The sequence below is a fragment of the Stegostoma tigrinum genome, chromosome 3 (assembly GCF_030684315.1).
Source record: "Stegostoma tigrinum isolate sSteTig4 chromosome 3, sSteTig4.hap1, whole genome shotgun sequence".
In the NCBI taxonomy this organism is placed as follows: Eukaryota; Metazoa; Chordata; class Chondrichthyes; order Orectolobiformes; family Stegostomatidae; genus Stegostoma; species Stegostoma tigrinum.
The window spans coordinates 138,974,584-138,999,302 of NC_081356.1; the positions used below are offsets into that span (position 1 = coordinate 138,974,584).

A 24,719-nucleotide genomic window follows, 5' to 3' on the forward strand; every position below is an offset into this window, starting at 1 on the left:
AGTGAGGAAACTGCTTTTAATGGTATATTTCCAGGAAAATAATAAAAGAGCATATTTGGCAAGTTCTCTTATCAAGTTCATTCATGAGATGTGGGCATCATTGAGATATTAATTGAAAAGTTTTAGCCTAGCATGTTATTATCTATCCCTCATTAAAAGTCAGACACATAACTGTGTCTGCAGTAGGATATATGCTAGTCCAGGTAAGGATGGTAGATATCATTTCCTAAAAGATGTTAGCGAATCACTTGCAACAAGGTGTAGATCTGGATGAACACAGTAGGCCAAGCAGCAGGCCTAGACTGAAACGTCAGCCTTCCTGCTCCTCTGATGCTTCTTGGCCTGCTGTATTCATCCAGCTCTACACCTTTAATCTCAGATTCTCCAGCATCTGCAGTTCCCACTATCAGTGAATCATGTGTTTTTCTAATGATCAATGATAAGTTTCACAATCATTACTGAGCCAAGTTCTCAATTCAAAACATTTTATTGATCAATTAAACTCAAATTCTAATAGCTACTGTGCAAGGATCAAACCTGTGTGCACACAGTATTAGCCTCAGTTTCTAATCCACAGGAAGCAGGAACAGGAGTAAATCATTCAACCCTCGAGCTCGCTCTCCCAAGAGGATCATGGTTAATCTGACATTTCTCACATTCACTTTCCTGACCTTTCTCCATAAGTCTGGATTCCTAGACTGTTCGAGAATCTACCTCAGCTCTAAATATACACAAGGACTCTACTCCCACAGCTGCAGCAAGGATTCAATCTTCAGAAGAAATTCCTCCTCATTTCAGTATTAAAAACTGGTACCCTTGTATTCTGAGACTATGATACCTGGTCCTAAGCTCTCCCATGAGGGGAAACAGCTTCTCAGTATTTTAAAATCCTTAAAAATCCAATATGCTTCAATGAGATCACCTTCCATTCTTCTAAACCCAGTGAGGAGGCACCAAACTTGTTTAGCTTTTGCTCAGAAGACAATCTCTACACCAAAAATCATCCTCGTCAACCCCGTCTAAACTGCCTTCAATGAAATGATATCTTTCTTTAAGAAAGGGAGCCAAATCACCCCTCAGTACTTCATGTGGTCTCACCAGCATCTCGTACAGTCGATCACAATACATTACCGCTACAACACTATCTCAAAACAATGACAGATTAAATACAGGAAGTACTTAAGCCAGAAAGAATTCTCTCTCTCTTGTGGACAATATGATTACATCAGCTTCTGTTGCCTTTATCTGGTCTGGCCTACATGCAACTCCAGACCCATACCAATATAGGTGACTCTTAATTTGACCTCTGGGTAATAAATGCTGGCCTAGCCAGCAGTGCCCGTGTCTTGTGAAAGAATTTTTTTTTTTTAAAAATACAGATCACGTGCAGGCAGATGGGATTAGTTTAGAATGGCATCATGGTCAGCACAGACATGGTGGGCCAAAGAGTCTGTTCTGGTGCTGTACGTTCCTGTGTTCTAACATTCATCAGGAAACAGTTGAAATTTGTAATGAGGAAACATTCAGAAAAGCTTCAGATGATTAAACAGTCAACATGGTATAAAGAAAGAATTATAGGTTGACATAGTTTTAGAGATTTTTACGAGGTGACAAGTAGTAGGGTTCATAAAATGGAACAGTAGACCTGGCATACTTAGATTTCCAAATGGCCTTTGACAAATGCACATGTAAAAGGTTACTACACAAACTAAGGGCTTATATAAATTAAAAACAAAGGCCTAAACAGGTAAATAGAAAACAGGACATAACACCAGCGCTTCACCGGAGGCTCACTGATGATGTTACCTAGAATGGTGACGAAACGTCTGAAAACTAACCTTCCAGCTCAGCGAGCAAACTCACATCCAGAATATTGATCACTTTCTACCTTCCTTCAATTATGAAGTAGAATCATCAATTTGAAATATTAATTACTCCTTTGTGAATGCTGTCAGGCTTGAGTATTTTCAGCACTTTGTGTTTAAGGTTGCCACAATTTCCAGTATTTGGATTTTGTTTTCATGAATATAACTGGACATAATTTACACAGCTTTATACTAGCAATGTATGTCCAAACATTCCCAAGTTAACAGGAAATAATAGTCTCATTGCAACATACACAAGTTCTAATGTTCTACACAGGGCAGACACCTCACTTTCCCTAGCACGATACCAGGGAGAATTTCTTCACCTCATTATTGAAAATATTCAGGATGTGAAAGAACCGATTTTTGATTCCCCAGGCAATCAAGCAGGAAATCTCTTCATGCAGGAGATGTGGCGGCATGGTGGCAATGGCACTAGACTAGCAATCCAGAGGCCAGGCTAATGCACTAGCAAGAAAGGTTCAAAACCCACCACGGCACCTGATGGATCATAAACTCGTGGAAAGAAAAGTGAAATTCAGGATTTATTAGAATATATAAATAATTTGCAACAAAATAGATAAAGTAGTGGCCAAATGGTAGTAAATAATTTACAGCTAATCACTTAATGGAGGCATCAGCACAAGGAAATGCTGGGTGCAAAATACATTTTCCAGGATAGACAGCATTGCATTAGTGGGTAACTTCCAAAATTCTATAAACTGTAGAACAACTCCTACTGTTCAGAGGGAGGCAAATGTAACTCCAATATTTAAAAAGGCTGGGAGATATAAAAACAGTGCTTTCACCAGTTAGTCTATCAATAGAAGGGGGGTAAAAAGTCTATTAGAGACATGATAACAGAACATGTAGAAAAAATTAATGTGATTAGACAAAATCAGAATGGATTAAAAAAAGGCAAAATCGCACTTAACAAATCTACTTTGTTTTTTAAAACAAAAAGGGAGAACCAGAAGATAGGTGCACTTGGATTTTCGGAAGACTCTTGATTAGGCCCCTCAGAAGTTAATGGGTAAAGTTCAGGCACAGAAAGAGTTCAGGCAGAAAGAGAGAAATGGCCAGACAGACAGAAAACAGACAGTGGGAATTAATGATAACAGGAACTGCAGATGCTGGAGAATCCAAGATAACAAAGTGTGAAGCTGGATGAAGACAGCAGGCCAAGCAGCATCTCAGGAGCACAAAAGCTGACGTTTTGGGCTAGATCCTTCATGGGAGCGGGAGAATTAGTGGATTTTTTGTGAGTGGCAGTCAGAGTTGAGTGTTATACCGCAAGGATCAGTGCTTGGAGCCAACTATTCACAATATAATGATGTGGATGTGGTAGCCTAATGCAACATTTTTAAGTTTGCTGGTGACAAAATTGGCAAGATAAGAGATGGGAGGAATATTCAAGGAGCTTTCAAGGGGAATTTGACAGGATAAGCTGGTGGGCAAATATAGCTATGTTGTGTTGCATCAGCTAAGTTACACATTTCAGTGTGAAAAAGGTAAGAGTATTACATGAATGGTGTTATATGAGGAAGTATGAATGTACAAAAAGGATCTGGACACCCTCGTGCACCAGTCAATGAAAGTAGATAGGCAGGTGCAGCAAAAGGTGCAGTCTTTTATTGAAAGATGTAAATTCAGAAGGATGGCTGTGGGATTTTAACAGATGAGGCAACAATGCTTAAACCATCAATCTGGACCTGAAAGCATCATAGTGTCATAGACATTTGCTATTCACCTTATCTTTGACCCTCACAATTTTATAACCCTCTTGTGGAATGTTGTTCAATTTCTCTCATAATTAATCATTAAAGTGTGTTCATGACATTTCATTTCTACATTTACATTAATCTTGAATTCCCTTTCTAGAAAACTTTTAAAAAGCAATTGCATTGCTTTTTTTTGGCTGTTTCAGTGAATTATTTGACAGCTTGATAACAGCTTTGCATGTTGACATTTAGAATCTTCATTGATGAACTTCATAGTCAGTTACATGTCAAGACAGGGAACAGGAATAGGCAGATACATTCTATTTTGTTCAAAAAGCACACAATTTATACATAGTCAATCAATATGGCGTTTTATAAATTCCTACTTTAGAAATAAAACCAGTCTGACTCCAAAATCATAGAACATAGAACAGTACAGCACAGAACAGGCCCTTCAGCCCACAATGTTGTGCCGACCATTGATCCTCATGTATGCACCCTCAAATTTCTGTGACCATACACATGTCCAGCAGTCTCTTAAATGACCCCAATGACCTTGCTTCCACAACTGCTGCTGGCAACGCATTCCATGCTCTCACAACTCTCTGCGTAAAGAACCTGCCTCTGACATCCCCTCTATACTTTCCACCAACCAGCTTAAAACTATGACCCCTCGTGCACACAGATTCTAAACAATGTCTCAGAAATAGTATGAATTGCCAATGCTGGAGTCAGAGATAACAGCGTGGAAGTTGAGGAACACAGCAAACCAGGCAGAATCAGAGGAGCAGAAAAGCTGTTTGGGATTGGGACCCTTCTTCAGAATTTCAATCCTTAACAAGGCCTCACACCTTATGTGCATTGCCTGCCCTAAAATGTCACCTCTTCTTTACACTGATGAAAACATTTGGTTCACTCAGGACAGTGACAATAAAGAAATTCAGGGATTTACACATACATATTAATCAATTCAAACCTAACTGATTAAAGATTTAACAGCATCTTAGGTTTGTTTAGTACTTCCTCATCAGCTGTGTGACCCTTTGAGCTTTTACTTATAAAACCTATGCCTGATGCACCTCTCTCACCAACACCTGGAGGAGGAGTGAGGCTCCAAAAGCTTGTGTTTGAAATAAGCCTGTTGGACTATAACCTAGTGTCATGTGTTTTCTGAACTTTTTAAAATCATAATCCAATATGGGTGTCACCAGCAAGACAAGCTTTGTTGCCTGAAATGCCCCTGAACTGAAGGGTTGGCTCAGCCATTTCAATGAATAGTTAAGATTCAAAAATATTACCGCAGGTATGGAGTCATGGGTCAGTATGTCAGAATAGGCAAGGACAGGAGATTTTCTTAGGTGATCACAGAAATATACAAAACAGGGGCAGGAGTAAGCCACAGCCCTTCAAACTTGTTCTGCTATTCAATATGATCATGGTTGATAATCTAACTCTGCGTCCCTGTTCCCACTTTCTCCCCAGACCCTGATTCCTTCAGCCCTAAAATCTATCTCTATATCCATCCTCGAAAATATTCAATGTTTGGGGCTCAACCACTTTGAGGCAGAGAATCACACCAGTTAACCACATTGTGAGTGAAGACATTTCTCACCCATGCTCTAAATGCCCTACTCTATATCCTCAGACTGTGATTCCTGGTTCTAGACTTTCAGTCATCAGGAACATCCTTGTGTTTATCCTTTCCAGTCCTGTATATCTATCTTATAGGCCACTAATTTTCATATACATCATCTACAGGACTAGGAACATGCCAGTTGATCAAATACTTCGGACAATCAACAGATATGCATAACCACAATAAAACCTGACCAAGCAAAGCTCTGAGACATCAAAATCCCTCAAGCAATGTAAAAAATATCAAAACACCACCTACAAGCAATGTAAAACACAAAGTAATAGAAGCCTCATGCAAGGACATACACATCACTTTTATACTTTATTTACAGCATAAATACTGTCATTGTGGCAGATCATTGTATTTGAGGTATATAATTTTTGCCGGTTTACCAAGAGTGCCAGATAAAATTTGCTGTATCTTATTTTTCATTTCTCTTCAAAATCATTCACTTTTGGCTTCAGAACACCCAGGACTATAAGCCTATAAAATTTCATGCAGCAGGGCCAGACGGGGTAAGCACTGAATGAGGGGGTCGCAAATTTAAGGAAAAAAGAAGGAATTTCTTCAAAGGTAGTGAATCTGTGGAGTTCATTACAACAGAGCTGTTAAAGCTGGACCATTGTGGCTTTGTGAGGCTTTGTGAGGGGTAGGTCATGCCTTACAAACCTTATCGAGTTTTTTGAGGATGTGACTAGTAAGGTTGATGAGGGTCAAGCTGTGGATGTGGTGTATATGGACTTCAGTAAGGCATTTGATAAGGTTCCCCATGGAAGGCTCATTCAGAAGGTCAGGAGGAATGGGATACAGGGGAACTTAGCTGCTTGGATACAGAATTGGCTGGCCAACAGAAGACAGCGAGTGGTAGTAGAAGGAAAATATTCTGCCTGGAAGTCAGTGGTGAGTGGGGTTCCACAGGGCTCTGTCCTTGGGCCTCTACTGTTTGTAATTTTTATTAATGACTTGGACGAGGGAATTGAAGGATGGGTCAGCAAGTTTGCAGACGACACAAAGGTCGGAGGTGTCGTTGACAGTGTAGAGGGCTGTTGTAGGCTGCAGCGGGACATTGACAGGATGCAGAGATGGGCTGAGAGGTGGCAGATGGAGTTCAACCTGGATAAATGCGAGGTGATGCATTTTGGAAGGTCGAATTTGAAAGCTGAGTACAGGATTAAGGATAGGATTCTTGGCAGCGTGGAGGAACAGAGGGATCTTGGTGTGCAGATACATAGATCCCTTAAAATGGCCACCCAAGTGGACAGGGTTGTTAAGAAAGCATATGGTGTTTTGGCTTTCATTAACAGGGGGATTGAGTTTAAGAGTCGTGAGATCTTGTTGCAGCTCTATAAAACTTTGGTTAGACCGCACTTGGAATACTGCGTCCAGTTCTGGGCGCCCTATTATAGGAAAGATGTGGATGCTTTGGAGAGGGTTCAGAGGAGGTTTACCAGGATGCTGCCTGGACTGGAGGGCTTATCTTATGAAGAGAGGTTGACTGAGCTCGGTCTCTTTTCATTGGAGAAAAGGAGGAGGAGAGGGGACCTAATTGAGGTATACAAGATAATGAGAGGCATGGATAGAGTCGATAGCCAGAGACTATTTCCCAGGGCAGAAATGGCTAGCACGAGGGGTCATAGTTTTAAGCTGGTTGGTGGAAAGTATAGAGGGGATGTCAGAGGCAGGTTCTTTACGCAGAGAGTTGTGAGAGCATGGAATGCGTTGCCAGCAGCAGTTGTGGAAGCAAGGTCATTGGGGTCATTTAAGAGACTGCTGGACATGCATATGGTCACAGAAATTTGAGGGTGCATCCATGAGGATCAATGGTCGGCACAACATTGTGGGCTGAAGGGCCTGTTCTGTGCTGTACTGTTCTATGTTCTATGTTCTATTACATACATCCAAAGGGGAGACTGGCAGATTTTTAAAATCAGGAAGGAAATCATGCATTTATGGAGATAAAGGCAGGGAATTGGAGTTGAGGATCAGATCAATATCTCACCGACTAACAAAGAAAGCTCAAAGGCCTGATGAAGGGCCGAGGCCCGAAACGTCAGCTTTTGTGCTCCTAAGATGCTGCTTGGCCAGCTGTGTTCATCCAGCTTCACACTGTTATCTCTGCAAGGCCTACTCCTTTTTTAAAGTGGTCTAAAACCAGTTTCTTTCCTGCAATTGTTGTCAGCTGTGATTTTTAATTGATTAGCCAGAAACTTCTGAAGGATAGCAGCCATTGTGATTTTGGCCAAAAATGGTGGAAACAACCACAAAGATGACAAACACAGGACTGATCAGCAGAAAAGTCAACAACTATCTCAACTGTTACTGGGAACAATGACTTCTGAACTATTACAGTCTACTTTCCTGACTAAGCCAATTAGTACCTTCCTACTTTTATTGACCAATCCTGTCAAAAAACAAAGCTAATATTCCATTTGCCTTCCTTATTACCCACTGAACTTTGATGCTAGCTTATGATTCAGCACAAGGACTCCCAAATCCCAGTTCTGTTGACATCTGCAGTCTTTCTCCATTTAAATATTCAGCTCCTTTATTCTACCCACTAAAATGCAAGACCTCAGTTTCCCGCATTATATTCCATCTGCTATATTTTTGTCATTCGTTTACTCTGCTAATATCCCTCTCCAGACTCTCAAACTCACCATTTGCCTTCTCAGCTATTTTTGAGTCATCTGCAAACTTGGCTATGGTACCTTTGCTTTCATCAAAATCAATAAAATACAGTGTAAATAACTGTGACCCCAACATTGAAATTAAGCATGTTTTTATACTGTTTTAAAAAACTTTTTACTTTTGTGACAATTCTGAAAATAACGGGGCTTGACTTCCAACACTTGACCCCAGTGATTCATAACACAAGCAAAATCAGTCCTTGTTTTCTGTAGAGTTCAGAAGAGTAAGTCCAGTTTTATACATTTTCCTCATAAGAGGACACACAATCCAAGTATCAACCTAGGAAACCTCTTCTGAAATGCTTCCAACGCACTGACATTCTCTTTTTAATAAGGGTAACAAACCATATAGAGTATTTGAGATAATAAAAACAAATAAGAGAAACAAACCTGTAGACAGAATTTGAGATGAAGTCTCACCAAAACCTTGTATGAATGAAACAACACTTTTGCATTTAAATTCAATTACTCTCAGTAAATTGGGCTTGTTAATAATTTGCTGAACCTGCATACTAGTCTTTTGAAATTCATGGTCTAAAACACCTAGATCCCTTGACACCTCAAAATTCTGTCGTCATTCTTTGTTTAAATAGTATTCTTTTCTTACTCATCCTGCAGTGAATAACTCCACATTTTCCTACATTATATTCCAACTTTTTTTTAAAAAACAGTCACTTAGTACAGTCTGCACACTTGTCACTTGTAGTTTTTGTATAATCTAAGAATTGAGATGCCATACCTTCACTCCCTCACCCATGTCGCTGGTATAACACTAATGTAATTGAGGTTTTAGAAGTAATGAAGAAGAATGAAGGAGGAAGAGCAGGGACATGGACTTCAATAAGGCGTGCAACAAGGTTCCTCATGATAGACCAGTTAGCAAGGTTAAACCCATACAGAATACAGAGAGAACCAGCCATTTGGATACAGAACTGGTACAAAGATAGAAGGCAAGAGGATTAGATTAGATTGGATTGGATTCCCTACAGTGTAGAAATGTAGGATGGTGATGGAGGGATGGTTTTCAGACTGAAGGCCTTGACCAGCGGTGTGCCACAAGGATTGCTGATGGGTCCAGAGGTTTTCATCATTTATACAAATGATTTGTATGTGAACATAGGAAGTTATGTTTTGCAAGTTTGCAGATGACACCAAAATAGGTGGCATAGTGGACAGCAAAGCAGGTTACCTCAAGAGTATAACAGCATCAATCAGATGGGCCAATGGAGCTTAATTTAGATAAATATGAGATGCTGCATTTTTGAAAGGCAAATCAGGCCAGGAGTTATATACTTTGTGTTAAGATCCTAGGTGTGTCGTCGAACAGACACACCTTGGAGTACAGATTCACAGTTCCTTGCAACTGGGGTCACAGATAGAAAGGATAGTGAAGACAGCGTTTGGTACATTTGTCTTTATTGATCAGTACATTGAGTATTGGTGCTGGGAGGTCAAGTTGCGGCTATACAGGACATTGATTAGACCACTTTTGGAATACTACATGCAATTCTGGTCTTCCTGCTATAGGAAAGATGTTGTGAAACTTGAAACGGTTCAGAAAAGATTGCCAGGTTTGGAGGGTTTGAGCTATAGGGAGAGGCTGGTTAGGCTGGTACTATTTTCCCCAGAGCGTTAGAGGTTGAGGGATGACCTTATGGATGTTTAGAAGGTCATGACATGCACGGGTAGGGTAAATAGATAAAAGGTCTTCCCCCTGGGGTGGAGGGGTGTCCAAAACTAAGGGGTATATGTTTAGAAGTGAGAGGGCAAAAGATTTTAAAAAGGGATCTAAGTGGCAATGTTTTCCGGCAGATGGTGGTGAGTGTATGGAATGCGCTGCCAGAGGAAGTGGAGGAGGTTGGCAAAATTACTATATTAAAAAGACATCTGGATGGGTATATGTATAAGATGGGTTCAGATGAATATAGGCCAATTGCTGGCAAATAGGATTACATCCATTAGGATATCTGGTCAGCCTGGATGAGTTTGACCAAAGGGTCCGTTTCCATGCTATACATCTGTGACTCTAAATTTTAAAATGTTGAGGGTCCAGGACAGAACCTTGCACAACTTCACTTGTTTGTTGGCACCAGGAGTGACAATGTCCTCTCCATAAATCATGTTACCCCACACCCTAAGCTCCTACTTTGTGCAATAATCTTTTATATTGATGAATCCTGTTATACCTTGTCTTGTTAAACACTAGGACATTTCTCAAGTATTTAAATTCAAAGGAAAAAACCAACATTTATACAAACGAGTGTACAACGCTGATTGGTTGGCAGATGGACTCTTATTGATCGAGGCTGTCAGGTAGGGTTGAGAAACTTTGGAATTTTCTACCAAGATTGCAAATATTTCATTATTGTCTATTCCAGTTTTAAACATATTCAGATTTCAGTTTGAGAAAAGCAAGAATATTTGAGAACAGTTTGCAAAATCACGATTCAGCTAGAGTAGATTGGGAGAAACTGTTCTCACTCAAAAAGGAACAAGGATGAGAAAGCATAAAATTTAAAGTGACGTGAAAACGAACCAAGGGTGATATACGTTTTTTGGCTCAGCATGTATTCAGCGTCTGGAATGCACTGCCTAGAACATGCATGAAAAATACAACTGTTAATGCTGATTAAGAGTCAGCAGCCAAACTCTTAAATTTTAAGCCAGAAAGTTTGACTCTAATTAAAGTCAACAAAACAGGTGACAGCCATCCACTGCCTCATTTCACAGAGCACTGCCCCAGTTATACTGCATGCTTGCTGACTGGGTTGTAAAAACATAAGAAATGTGACATGAATACAGCCGGCTTCACCATTCAATGCAAACATGGCTGATCTTCGCCTTCAGCTTCGCTATCATATTCACTCCTCATAAAATCAGAGTGTTTATGCTGCAGGATACAGCTATTTGGCCCATTACTCCTGCATCATTGGCACAAGATAATCTCTTTTCTTCCTCCATATGATTGCACACACTCTACAAAATAATCATCCAATGCATTCAAGTGCCTCAATTGCACATTTTCAAGCAGTGTGTTCTTGCTTAACACCTAAAGTTTTTTTCTTACATCACTCTTGCTTCCTTTGTATGTCACTTTAAATGTATGCTACCTATCCTTGTTCCTTTTATATGTGGGGACAGCTTCTCCCCACCCACTTTATCCAGTGGTCATGACTTTGGAAACCGCTATCAAATATTCCTGTTTCCCCTCAGACAAAGATATGAATATATTTATGGCTGGTATAGACAATAAAGAAGAATTCACAACTCTCTGGATTGAAAATCTGGAAGATTCACAACCCTAGGTGACAAATCTTCTTACCCAATTCTAACATTATTGATACCTTATTCTGTAACTGTACCCATTTTCTAGATTCCCCAAGCAAACGAACCAGTATGTGCTGTGTTGAGCAGTTTTAACCAGATCACCTCAAATTCCAAAGAATATTTAGCCAATGTACTCAACCTCTCATAAGATAATCCATTCATCCACAAGGACCAACACAGCGAATTTTCTCTGAAATGCACGCATTAGCTTTCCTCAAGCCCTCCCTCCAAATATCAACATTTAAAAGTTGTTTCAGTCACACGGGTGTCACCCATGTCATTCGCCCTCTGTCTCTCCCAAAGAAGAGACTGCAAAGTTGTGAAGACCTTTCCATCATCCCCATTTCCTTTATCAACCTGGGATTCAACCACCAGGACACAGCCACCTTAAGTACAGCATTTCTGGTGCATCCTGCTCATCAACTATAAGCCCATTACTTCTACCAAACAAATAATTCATTGAGTACAGAATCTCACTCTCTCCTGCACACACTGACTGTAGATATTCTGATTATACTGTTCACTGTTACAACTTCACACGCAATCTTACAAGCTACAACAGCAAAATCATCATAGGTACACCACCGCTTTCATGTTCACCACTAAGCCACTCACCGTCCTGTCCTGGCGTCACTGGATCAAACTCCAAGAACATACTCACTAAAAGACTTTGTATCAAATAGTTTGCAGAAGTTCAAGAGGCAGCTTTCCACCACTTTTGAAGATAACTAGGTATGGATAATAAATACTGGCCCAACCACAATGCCCACATCACATTAATGATTAAAGAAAACTGCTTCAGTCCAAGTTAACGGTATAAGAATAATCCATAATTAAGTATTAAAAACATTTATATTTAATCCCATAAATGTTTACCATAAATTGAGCTGAATAAACAGGTTGGAGAATTCATACAACAGCACAAGACTATTCAGACCCTTATGTACAGGAGCAACAGAACTAGACCCACTCCCCTGAGCCTCCCGCATAGCCCTGCAATGTTTCATTTTTAATTATTTAGTCAATTACTTTTTGAAAATCAAATTACATCTGTTGTATGAAAAGTTTTGGAAAGGATTATAAGAGATAGGATTTACAATCATCTAGCAAGCAACAATTTGATTGGAGATAGTCAGCATAGATTCATCAAGGGCAGGTCATGTCTCTCAAACTTCACTGAGTTTTTTGAGAAGGTGACCAAGCATGTGGATGAGAGTAGGGCAGTTGACGTGGTGTACATGACTTCAGTAAAGCCTTTGATAAGGTTCCCCACAGTAGGCTATTGGAGAAAATGCAGAGGCATAAGATTGAGGGAGAATTAACAGTTTGGATTAGAAACTGGCTTTCTGTAGGAAGGCAACGCGTAGTGGTTGATGGAAAATATTCAGCCTGAAGTCCGGTTACTAGTGGTGTGCCACAAGGATCTGTTTTGGGACCACTGCTGTTTGTCATTTTTATAAATGACTTGGACACAGGCAATGGTGGATGAGTTATTAAGTTTGCAGATGACACTAAAGTCGGTGAAGTGGTGGACAGTGTGGAAGAATGTTGCAGGGAGACTTGGATAAACTGCAGAATTGGGCTGAAAGGTGGCAAATGGAGTTCAATGCAGATAAATGTGAGGTGATTCACTTTGGGAAGAATAATAGGAAGGCAGAATACTGAGTCAATGGAAAGATTTTTGGTAGTGTGGATGTGCAGAGGGATCTTGGTGTCCACATACATAAATGTACATATTGCCAAGATAATAAAATGTGAGGCTGGATGAACACAGCAGGCCAAGCAGCATCTCAGGAGCACAGAAGCTGACGTTTCGGGCCTAGACCCTTCATCAGAGAGGGGGATGGGGGGAGGGAACTGGAATAAATAGGGAGAGAGGAGGAGGCGGACCGAAGATGGAGAGTAAAGAAGATAGGTGGAGAGGGTGTAGGTGGGGAGGTAGGGAGGGGATAGGTCAGTCCAGGGAAGACGGACAGGTCAAGGAGGTGGGATGAGGTTAGTAGGTAGCTGGGGGTGCGGCTTGGGGTGGGAGGAAGGGATGGGTGAGAGGAAGAACCGGTTAGGGAGGCAGAGACAGGTTGGACTGGTTTTGGGATGCAGTGGGTGGGGGGGAAGAGCTGGGCTGGTTGTGTGGTGCAGTGGGGGGAGGGGATGAACTGGGCTGGTTTAGGGATGCAGTGGGGGAAGGGGAGATTTTGAAACTGGTGAAGTCCACATTGATACCATATGGCTGCAGGGTTCCCAGGCGGAATATGAGTTGCTGTTCCTGCAACCTTCGGGTGGCATCATTGTGGCAGTGCAGGAGGCCCATGATGGACATGTCATCAAGAGAATGGGAGGGGGAGTGGATATTGCCACCCAGGTTGATAGTGCTGTTAAGGCGGGATATGGTGTGTTCGGTTTTATTGGTAGTGGGAGAGTGTTCTGGAGCAGTGATGTCATGCTGCAACTGTACAAAATGCTAGTGCGGCCTCATTTGGAATACTGCGTGCAGTTCTGGTCGCCCCATTACAGGAAGGATGTGGAAGCATTGGAAAAGGTGCAGAGGAGATTTACCAGGATGTTGCCTGGTCTGGAGCGAAGGTCTTCTGAGGAAAGGATGGGTGACTTGTGTCTGTTCTCAGTGGAGAGAACAGACCCAACAGAGTAATAGAGACATACAAGATGATCAGAGGATTAGATAGGGTGGACAGTGAGAGAGTCTTTTTCCTAGGATGATGATGTCGGCTTGTACAAGGGGGCATTGCTGCAAATTGAGAGGTGATAGATTTAAGACAGATGTCAGGGGCAGGTTCTTTACTCAGAGTGGTAAGGGCATGGAACGCCCTGCCTGCCAATGTAGTTAATTCAGCCACATTAGGGGCATTTAAACAGTCCTTGGATAAGCAGATGGATAATGACGGGATGGTGTAGGGGAGGTGCTTAGATTAGTTCACAGGTCGGCGCAACATCGAGGGCCAAAGGGCCTGTTCTGCACTGTTTTGTTCGATGTTCTATGTTTATTCTTTCAGGAAGCACGTTTCAAAAATAAAAACAAAAGCAGGAAAACAAAAACAAAAAAGTAAAAAAAAACTTCAATTCATCTCATCTCTGGTTCTTTTGCTAATTACCTCAACCTTGCATACTCTAGCTACTGATCTTTCTGTCAGTGAAACTGGCAGAACTAAGAGGCTCACTTCACCTAATGAAAGCTTGTGATTTCAAGTAAACCTGTTAGACTTAACCCAGTGTCATGTGACTTCCGACCTTTGTCTAGTCCAATCCAATCCAACACTAGCACCTCCACTTCATGCTACTGGAAGATAACTGACTACTGAAAAGATTTATGACTTGAACTCATCACTGTGCACGAGAACTAGGAACAGAAGTACGCAATTCAGTCTCTCAAGCCTGCTCCACTATCTGTGATCACGGCTGATCTCATCGACTTCAACTCTACTTTCCTGTGTGCTCTCCGTAACGCTTCAATCCATTACTAATTAAAAATCTCTCTCTTCAAATTAAAGACACGAAGCAGGCTATTAATAAACACTGAACTCGACCCCATATACATTCCACTACGGCAGAAACCCGGAATTGAGGTAATCCATCGCAATGAACCCCAGAGTTTAAAAGCCAGGCAGGAAAACACATCAAAGCTTCATCAGAGGCTGTACTGAGGATGTTAACAAGCATGGTAATGAATGCCTGTGGAACAAACCAGCTCAGCAAGCCAACCAACCTCAATAAAGACCTGCATCTTTATGCTCCAGACCTAGGCTCACCGACTGTTCTATAATCTCTTCAACAATCAAATCATCCCTTAACCTTAGCAGGATGTCAGTTTTCACAATCATACCGAAGAGGTCTTCGGCCCGTCAATTCAATAGTGCCAAAATTACACCGGTCTCATTTCCAGGCACTACGCCTCTAGGCTCGGCTATGTGGTGGTCTAAGTACTTTTCAAAATGTTGAGGTGACATGTCTCACCTGGCCTCAGGCAGTGAATTCCATAGTCGCACCACTCTGGTTGAATTTTTTTCCTGTCAAAGCTTCACTAAATCTCCTACCTCCCACCTCAAAACTATGCCTTGTTACTGATCCTTCATCTAAGGGGAACAGGGGCTTCCTTTTCACCATGTCAGTGCATCAAACAAGTCCCACCTCAACCTTCACTGCTCCAAAGAAAGCAGGTTTTCCTTTCTCTCTTTAGAGTTAAGATGCTGCATTCTGGGTAACATCCTGGTGAAGCTTCTCTAACTTCTCCAGAGCAATCACATCCTTCTTATAGAGTGTTGACTAAAACTGCACACAATACTCTGGCCGTGACCTAGCCAAAGTCCTACACAACTCCAACATGGCCTCCATGCCTTTCTTTCTCAGTCATGGCAAAGGTACATGTCCCATATGCCTTAACTACATTATTAACTTGCCTTGCTACCATCAGACAAGCACCCTAAAATTCCTCTATACTCTTTTCTTGTAACCTCACTTGTCAGGGTTAAATTCCATTCGCAGAGTTTTGTGTTTCCTCTCCTTGTAATTCAACCTCAGAAATCGATCCTGCACTTTCAAACCTAATATTCACTTTCACATTCCTATGCAGGTTTTGGATTTTGTTGTTTGGGTCAGCAATTATTGCCCATCTCCAATTGCATTGAAAAATACGCTCACGAGCTGCCTTCTAGAACTGCTGCTGTTCTTGAATGCAGAAACACCAAGAGTGATTAGGAAGGAGGTTCAGGGATTTTGACCCAGGAACAGCAATATAGCGCTAGTACAGAATGATGAGTGGCCTGGGGTGGAACGTGACACACAATCAAGTGTTTCCTTGATGTCAAGAGCAGTCACTCTCACCTCAACTCTGGAGGTTAAGCTTCGATAGTTGGACCAAATCTGAAATCGGCCCATTTTGTACAAATTCAATCCACATTTGGACCAAACTGTCTCTAGTATTTCTGTTTAGCATATACTCCAGTTCACCTTTTAAGCCCAAACACTTCACGCTTATCTAGACTGAAATCCATCTGTCACTGTTTCATCTACTTTATTAATATCTATTGCTATTGGCCTCACTGATTGTAGGTTTTTCTAACAATCAACAATAATTTGTGGTCATCATCAGACCCTTAATTCAAGAATTTTACTGAATTTGAATTCCAACATCTGCCATGATGGAATTTCAACCTGGGTCCCCGGATTAACAATACCACTATAATTTCAATAGGCCATCACGTCCCCATTACTACAGACTTAACTATAATGAAGTGTGCTCTGAACAGAGGAGACAGTATTATAAATTACAGGTTAAAGGCAGGTACATGTATTTCAGTGCAATGAAGTGCGGAAGGACATACTTTAGAGGAAATATATGAAATTGCTCTAATTGGCAGAATTCTTGACTCGAGGAACTGATCTGGATTGCAGTTGCATACATTGCAAGGGCTAAAGTAAAAGTAGCAAAGGTTGTGAAACAGCAGTAGTTAGACTATATTTGGAATATTGCATGTAGTTTCAAACAAAGGAATATTGGAGTCATGCATTGAAAATCTTCTAGAATTAGACATAAACAGATATTAGTGAGGATCAAGCAGAATTTTTCAACAGAACTAAAATTTGGCATGGCAGGTTTTATTGCAGGTTGCTCAATTAAAATAGCAAAGACCAAGGAACAAACAGGCAAGCTTGAAAAATTCTCACTGAATGTTTTATAAGAATAATCCGGACAAACTGCATAATTTAAAGGAAATTGAATGATTATTTAAAAAACATAAAAGGATACACTGTTGCAACAGATTAATGTAGACTGTCCCAGCAGGCAAAAGCAATTATTAAAAATTCAACAGAAACTGGTCAATTTAGGCAAATATACACAGTTTAGAGTATTGTAGCATAGTAGTAGAGATCAGAGGACCCACGTTCAAGCTACATTTTTCAAAATTCACTTTTGAGGCATGGGTGCTGCCAGCTGGCCAGCCAGCATTTATTGGTAGATCCTAGCTGCCCTTTAGAAGGTGAGCTGCATTCTTGGACTGCCACAGTCCATGCGCTGGGGGTAAACTCACATATGCCCTTGGGGAGGGGATTTCAGTATTTTCACTCAGTGACACTGAAGGAACAGTAATACATTTCCAAATCAGAACGGTGGGAAGTTTGGAACTTGCAGCTGGTAGTGTTCTTAAGTATTACAGCACTTGTCCTTTTAAATTTGAGTATCTGTGGGTTTAGAAGGTGCTGTCTAAGCATCTTGGGTGAATTTCTGCCATGCATCTAGTAGATAGCACACAATGCTGCCACTGAGCACTGGGATGGAGGGAGTGGATGCAATGCCAATCAAGCAGTTGCAGTGTCCTGGATGACGTCAAGTTTCAAGTGTTGTTAGTGCAGCACCCATTCAGGCAAGTGGGGAACACTCCATCTCACACGTGACTGGTGCCTTGTAGATGGTGAACTGGCTTAGGGGAGTCAGGTGGTGAATTATTCACCACGCCATTCTTAGCATCTGACCTGCTATTAGAATGTGGAATAGTACAGCACAGGAACAGGGCCTTCGGCCCGTTATGCCTACACTGACCATGATGCCATTCCAAGCTAATCCTATTTGCCTGCACATGATCCATATGTCTGTTCACATGTCTGCCTGAATGCGCCTCAGGCGGCATTTGCTTCTACCTTCTCCCCTTAGAGCACATTCCAAGCATCTATCACTGTTTTAAAAAAATTGCCTCGCACATCTAATTTGGAGTTCATCTCTCACTTTAAACACATGACCTTAGCATGTGACATTTCTACCAAGGAACAAGATTAATAATATCCAACCTATCCATGCCTCTCATAATTTTCTGTACTTCTGTCAGGTCACCTCCTCAGCCTCGCAAAAGCTACTCAAGTTTGCCCAACCTCCTCTTATAGCTGATAAAGTCCAATCCAGGCAATACCCCGCTAAATCATTTTTGCACCCTCTCCAAAGCCCGCACATCCTTCTTATAGCACAGTGACCAGAACGGCACACCATATTTCAAATATAGCATAAATGTCTTGCAGTTGCATCATGACTTACCAACTTTTATAATCAACCCGAGTGATAAAACACAAGCATGTCATACACTTTCTTTACCAACTTATCCATTTGTGTTAACATTCATGAGTGATACGTTTTTCAACCCCATTCTCTTGTTTTTGCTCTGTACTAATCAAGGAACCGGTGTCTTAAATACAATGACTTACTGCTGCAGGAGGCTGTGGAGGCTGAGTTCCACAGATTTCTGCCCTCCTCTGGCTGAAGCATTTCGTCATCTCAGTTGTAAAAGGGTTGGCCCTTCACTCTGAGGCTGCGTCGTCAGGTCCTAGTCTTCCGACTAGTGGAAACATATCTACATCCACACTATCCAGGCCTCAGTGCTCTGAGGAGTTTCAACAAGATCATCCTCATCCTTCCAAACTCCAAAGGAATACAGACACAGTCCTCATCACTCCTCCCATATTCAGCCATAATCGTTCTTGTAAACCTCCTGTGAACACCCTCCAATGCCAGTGCATCCTTCCTTAGATTATGGGGTCCCAAATAGCTCACAATATTCCAGATGTACTGCCTCAGCAGTATATCCATTCCCTGGTATTCAAGCCCTCTTGAATAATTACTAACATTTCATTTGCCTTCTCAACAGCAATTGAAGCCACATGGCAACCTTAAGAGAATCCTGAACCACGACTCTCAAGTCCCTTTGTACTTGAGATTTCCAAAACCTTTCCCATTTAGAAAAACAGACTATGCCTCTATTTTTCCAGCCAAAGTACATACCTTACTTTCCCACAGTGCATTTGCCATTTTTTTTGCCCACTCTCAAGCTGTCAAAAATGCTTCCAGTCTCCCCACTCCCTCAACACTATCTGTCCCTTCACCTATCTTGCGACTTTCAGGGAGCTATGGACTTGCACTCCGAGGTCCCTCCGCATATCGAATCTCATAAGGGTCCTGCCATTTACAGTATCCTTTCTTCTTGCATTGGGTATTGCCTCACACTTGCCGGATTCAAATCCATCTGCCATTTCTCCAACTGATCTATATCCTGCTGTATCCCATTACAACCTCCCTTACTATCCATAAAACCACCAATTTTTGTACTGTCCAAAAAGCTTACTAATTAGACTGCCTACATTTTCATCCAAATCATTTATATTACAGAGTTTCTAGCACTGATCCTTGCAGAGTAAGACTACTCTCAGACCTCCAGTTTGGAAACATCGCTTTACAACCACCCTCTGTCTTCTATGACAAAACGAACTTGACAATTTCCCAGGCCAGCCTACCAAAAAGAACCAACTGTGGCCACTGTATTTATATAGAGTCCAGTCGAGTTTCTGGGCAATGGTAACCGCCACACCCCCAGTATAGTGGGGGGTATTCACTGATAGCAATATCACAATGGATAGATGGTCTCTTATTGAATTTGATCAATTGTTTGGCATTTGTGTCGCACAAGTGTTAGCCGCTCCAGACGGTGTCATATCATGTCCAACTGAGTTGACTGAAATCAGCACTAGCTCTTTGGAAGAATAGTGGATAATGGGTGAGGTTTTTCAAACTGTCCAGAAAAATGTTCCTCTTTACTTGATTTGCACCCAGTCTCCTCTTCAAAGTTATCCTGTCTTGCACGATCCTCCCACACAGTGCTTTCCAATTGATTATTCAGATTAGAGTATTATATTCCTCAGCACATCAAGATCTGCTGTTCTTGGCTCCTACTACAAATGACACTAGCTACGTCAAATGACAGGAAAATATGAAAAAAAGTGACAGGTTAGTCAACCTTGGGATATAAATCATACTCTCATCTATTAATTTTGAAGATTCAATGGAGGATGATCAAAACGGAAGACCTTCTCATTTCTCTTCCCACCTGTAATAATCACATGTCCATCCATTTCCTTTATATCTCAGGCTAAAATTACTCAGCACAGTAAGTAGGAAAGAATATAAGATAGAAATGAACTTCTTCCCTCTTCACATTTCAAGCGTTTAACAACCAGCCATCACTCAAAGAGCAGTCACTGTTGTAATGTGGAGAAACAGTAAATCTGCACTCAGTCCTGCAAATAGCATTGCAGGACTAGATAATGTCACCTAAAAGATGGTAACTTTGACAGCGCCACATGCCCCAGTACTTCAGTGTAAATGCCAATATAGGCATAATTTGATTCATTTGTTGATGTACTGAGGAATATAATACTCTAAACTGAATAATCAATTGGATTACACTGCGTGGGAGGATCATGTAATACAGGATAACTTTTGAAGAGGAGACTGGGTGCAAACCAAGTAAAGGGGAACATTTTACTAGATAGTTTGAAAGAATAGTGGATAATGGGTCATGTCTTTCAAAGAGCTTGTGCCAATTTCAATCAATCCAGTGGGGCATATGACACTTCCTGGAGCAGATAACACTTGCGCCACACAAATGCCACACCTAGCACAGAGTTGAACAACTTTTGAAAGTAAACCTGACACTGAATGTACTCTTTCATATCTGAGATTATGCTTTACAGCAAACTTAAACTATCAGTACAGCCTTTTGTGTTGCTCCATGAATGGATAGCTCTTGAAATGATAATAGATCAGTTAACTAAACCATCACCAGATTCTTGAGAAATTAAGATCAACATTCCCTCACAATTCACCACCAATACAAATCAGCTTAGCAAAATGGAATGTCAAAACTCACTCAACTCGAGCTTTTCTATTTGTTCCTTCTCTACATATAATTACACTCCATACATTATTTATTTCAAATTATAATTAGCTATGGGAAACAATGAATAAGTTAACAAATACATGGCAGCCAGTTTAAACTTGGGCTTAAATGACCACTCAATCTAGTCTTTTTTTTTGAAAAAAATTAATTCATGGAATGTGGGTGTTGCTGCATTAATTATCCACTCCCAATTGCCCAGAGGGAGCTACAAGTCAATCACATTGGTGTGTTGTGCGTTAGGAGCCACATTTGGGCCACCAGGTAAGGACAGCAGATTTTTCTTTCCCTAAATGACAGTGGAGAGACAATAGCTTAAGTAGACACTTAATTCCAGATAACAAGGTAGGGAGCTGGATGAACACAGCAGGCCAAACAGCATCTTAGGAGCAAGAAAGCTGACGTTTCGGGCCTAGACCCTTCATCAGAATTCAAATTCCACCATTTGCCAAGGCTAGGCTTCGAAACCTGGATTAATCATCTAAGAACAATACCGCTAAACTACTGACTCCCCTTTGACATAATTGGTATTATTGTATTACTACTGCATTATATTACTGTCTTGTAACACTGCTTACCTGAGGATTTTAGTAACAGCTGAGTGGCATCATTGCTGCTTGATTAATCCAGAGACCCAAGCAGCATTCTGGGAACTCTGCTTTGAATCTCACTACAGCAGGTGGAGGAATTTAATTCAATACAAAATCATAATAAAAATTATTGTCGGCTGTTGGAAAAGTCCACTTAATTGTGGCACGGTGGCTCAGTGGTTAGCACTACTGTCTCACAGTGCCAGGGACCCAGGTTCGATTCAAGCCTCAGATAACCGTGTGGAGTTTGCACATTTTCCCTGCGTCTATGCGGATTTCCTGCCACAGTCCAAAGATGTGCAGGTTAGGTGGAACGGTCATGCTAAATTACCCAGTGTCCAGGAATGTGAAGGTTAGGTGGGTTGCCATGGGAAACGCAGTGTTACAGGGACAGTGGATCTGGCTGGGATGCTCTTTAGAGGGTCAGTATTGACTTGATTAGCCAATTGGCCTGCTTTCACACAGTAGAAAGTCTATGATCCATTAACACCCTTTTGCAAAGGAATCCGTCATCCTTACTTGGTCTGACCTACATGTGACTCCAGAGTCAAAGCAATGTAGTTGACTCAACTGGAAAAGGCAATAAATACTGGCGTAGCCAGCAACACCCACATCTCCTGAATGAATTTTTAAAAATTTCATTGAATGGTTTATTCATGCATGCTGTAATGTAACAAAAACATTTCCAATAACAGCTACCATTTCACGTATTATTGACTTGTCTCAACATAGAGTCTACAGAGAAACAAAGTAGATGGTGATACTTTTCATTTCAGTCCTATTTTCTGAATGTCACATCTTTTGTTTACAAATTGAATCATATGCATAAGCACTTATGTTTTAAGCATTTCCTTCAAATTCACCACTTCATTTTAATTATAAATAGAAAATAAACAGCAACTAGTTTCGTGTATCAAAGGTAACAACTCTCTTTCTAAATATAGTTTTAATTCCGGGATGGGGGTCATACCAGCTTCGGAGAAAGAGCCAACACAAGATTCTGATAAAAATTACCGACGCTCCTACACATTTGAAGTTGCCACCACCATTTCGAATAGATACAATACAACAAGCTGAAGCTTCAGTGTTTGCAAACAGAGGCCCGGCATCTATTTACACTGCAGCATACTGTCAGTCAAATATCGATACAATTGTTTCGCCCACACAAGTAAACCAATGACGTACCAACGACGGCCACTGAACACGAACTTGCTACACACCCAAAAGATGTGAATACTTCCAACAATAAAATTTCAAGACAGTACATTTATGCAAACGTTTTTCGAAACATCGTAACTGATTTCATGAAGTTAGTTAGACTCATTACATCAACCAGCACGATTTCAAAGATCGAATGCGAGTCATACCAGAAACAAAAATGCAAGATAATGAAACACACGATATCCTTTTTACTTCAATTATCAACCAAGTTAACAGCTGCAAGGGTGAATACAACATGTATCAAAGTTTATAACAAGAACAAATGATATATCTTTCTTCCTATTCCCACCAATGAGAAAGAACCATGTCCGATCTTCACTAGAAAGTTACATCGTATGATCTGACCCACATCTCCAGCGGTATTCCATGTTGACAGCCGATTATAAACAGCTTTTGTTTACCAGCAAAAAAAAAGGAAAATCAGCTATTGTATTTTTTATCTCTGAACTCATAAAACAGGTTTAAGTGCCGAAATCTACCATAACTACAATGTGGAAACTGCACTCGATACTTTGGCATTCAGGCGACGCTCAGGTAGGTTCCACAACCAGGCCTCAGTAAATCACACTGCCCAAGCGCCTCTCTTAAAAACGCTGAGGGCGGTTGTCCTCTGGAACGAGACCCATATCGGCGGCTAGGCCCCAAGCCGCTTGTCGCCTCACCCCCACACCCTTCTCCGGGCTGCTAGCAAGACCTCCGCATCGCCCAACCCCCCCCCCTCCCTGCCCCCTTTGTTAACTCAGGCGAGTGTCCCGGCTTCACTCGACCACCTCTAGTCGAGGCGGCCTCTAATCACCTCTCACAGGCCCACCCCTTCACCTTCTCATATCTGATCTCCAGTAGCCGAAATCGCCCGGACCCAGGGCCAGGGCCGCAGTTCTTCCTTGGGCCTGAGGCCTAGGGCCCCGACAAAACCCCATATTCTTCCCTCCCTCCCCCACCCGGGTTCGGGCCTCACTCGGCCTGGGGCGGCGGGACACACAGCAACATTCCACCTAAAGTCAACCCCGCCAACAGTAAAGTCAGAAAGACCCGAGAGCTGCTAAAGTACTCGAGAAGGCCCTAATCCGCGGCCTCGCCTGTTCGCCCTGCCCACTGCCGGGGAATCACTAGACGGATTTTAAATTTTACTAGTGTCCTCCTTGGATTTTACCTCAGCGAAGAAGCCGCTGTCGATGTTGATGTCGATGCGAGTCGCTGGCTCCGGGAATGTGAAGGGGGCGGCGGGCAGAACAACAAACACCGAGCGGACATGAAGGGACGTGAAGTGGCGGCGCGCTCCCTCCCTCCCTCCCCCGCCCGTCCGCCTGCCCACCCGCCTCAGCCTGTCGACCGTGTGAGCCCTTGGCTTTCCTGGATACCGGCTTCGGCGTCTGCCTGCGATGCGGCCTGGCTCTCTGAGCCTGGGTAAAGGCACCGAGCGGCGGCGGAAACTCCAGCTCAGCCTCGAAGGCGATTCCTCTCTCGCAGACAAAATGCCGACCGGAAGTGAACGAAACCAGCGCGAGCGGAGGGAGGAAGAAGGCGCCAAACGCGATCATTTCCGGCTGCAGCGGCTCCGCGCGCCCACGGTACAGTGTGCGCGCCCACCGGCCGCGTGCGCGCCCCCCCGGGCAGCACGTCGCGCAGGCGCAGCTGTGTGGCCGGTAGTTTGCACGTGCTTTTGGCGCGTTTCCTGTCGGTGAGAGGATTTACTGAGACAGTGGGAAGTGCAGATGCTGGAGAATCTGAGATAACACGGTGTAGAGCTGGATAAACACAGCAGGCCAAGCAGCATCAGTGGAGCAGGAAGCCTGACGAATTTCTGAAGAAGGGTCTAGACCCGAAACATCAGCTTTCCTGCTCCTCTGATGCTGCTTGGCCTGCTGTGTTCATCCAGCTCTACACCTTGTTATCTCAGATTGTCCAGCATCTGCAGTTCCTACTGTCTCTGAAACATGGTGG

The 24,719-nt window shown here is 42.1% G+C and overlaps 1 protein-coding gene across 4 annotated transcripts in view; it reads right to left on the reverse strand.

Annotated features, from left to right (window-relative positions):
- Positions 1–24,281, reverse strand: part of LOC125450882 (nipped-B-like protein) — a 510,140-nt gene extending 485,859 nt beyond the window's left edge. For 3 of the 4 annotated variants that reach the window (XM_059644996.1, XM_059644997.1, XM_059644994.1), the window contains exon 1: positions 23,929–24,045. The gene's annotated coding sequence lies outside the window, so the exon portion shown is untranslated. Of the gene's footprint in view, positions 1–23,928; positions 24,046–24,136 lie in introns of those variants that run through there. The other variant, XM_059644995.1, reaches the window with a different exon arrangement.
- Positions 24,282–24,719: the final 438 nt, after the last annotated feature.